Source organism: Octopus bimaculoides, chromosome 3 (genome assembly GCF_001194135.2).
Source record: "Octopus bimaculoides isolate UCB-OBI-ISO-001 chromosome 3, ASM119413v2, whole genome shotgun sequence".
Classification (NCBI taxonomy): Eukaryota; Metazoa; Mollusca; class Cephalopoda; order Octopoda; family Octopodidae; genus Octopus; species Octopus bimaculoides.
The window spans coordinates 62071843-62073244 of record NC_068983.1 but is presented as its reverse complement, the minus strand read 5'-3'; positions in this window follow the sequence as shown (position 1 = coordinate 62073244).

Sequence of the window (1402 nt, the reverse complement as noted above, 5' to 3'; positions counted from 1 at the left end):
TTATTTTTTTTTACATTTTTTTAAATATGTTTTTGGTATATATTTTTCTTATTTACATTCTCTCATTTCTGTCGTTATTGATTTTTGTTCAGTCAGCCCAGTTCCATGTAGTTCGCAATGTACTCTACGTCTATAATATTGTAAAACTAGCTGACAACAGGCTTGTAAAGATCTTCGTTCTTTTTACGTGCACGTTCCTTTCAACAACATCAGTTTTTCTGTTTTAAGAAGTTTCCGTGTTCCCAGCAGTTTATTGGTAAAATACGTAAAGTAGTTGATGCATTTAAATAACATCACAAGGTGAAGAGTTCAAATATTCGAATATGTTTATGGAAATATTATGTTTGCCTTCCTCTCTTTGAATATCATACTTTATTCTCCACTCCAATGTTTGTCTGTGTGTGGAAGATTAGATATCTAAGTTTTGAGACAAATGTTAATCGATGTTTAATAATATCTACTTTATAAGGTTTAAGTCTTCTTTGTTACACTAAACTATGTTATAGCGAATGAATTCTTTTCTGTGGTGACAGACCGCTGTTTCCTATATGTACAAATTTGTTCAGAACCTTTGAAGAGTTAACGAACGAATCTAGACCAGGAGGCCGACTGGATGACTTCAGCTTTCTTAAAGACGTTTCTTTATGATGATTTGAAATAGTCAAGGAAACATATTGGATCATTAATCAACTATATATTGCGTTCACTGTTTACAGTTTTAGGCATATTTATGCTTAGTTGAAATTGTACTGTTTAGAGTTGAACAGCAATATAATACCTCAATCAACTGTCACATTAATCTCAATCAACTGTCACATTTTATACAAACATAGTTGACACATCATTTACACAGTCTTCATATAATAGTAGAAACTGTTTCTGTTTATTTATTTTTTTTTAGCATACTGTTCTTAACTGCAATTAAAGTAATAACTGGAAGAAAGAAATTTATATATTTTGTTCAGGAAATACGACAGCAGTGAATCCAACATCATACTCTTCGTTAATAGGATACTACTGAATAATAAATGCAAGATATATTGTATCTTGATTACCTGTACCATTTACTATCTGTATGTATTTCTCCATTAACTATATATGTGTGTATGCGTGGGTGTGTGTGTATGTGTGTATTCAATTGTCACTAATTGTGACTGATGGTGCAAAGTAGCACCTACATTGCTAGAAATGAGTGCTAAAACCCTTTGAGCCGCAAAAAAGTGTATGTCTATGTACTTACAGGACAGATAACCGCCCCACAGCGGGCCAGATCACCATGCTAGTCTTAAGATTAAAGGTGATGAGCTTTAATTCCAAGCAGAAACAGACACACACACACACACACACACACACACACACACACACACACACACACACACACACACACACACACACACACACA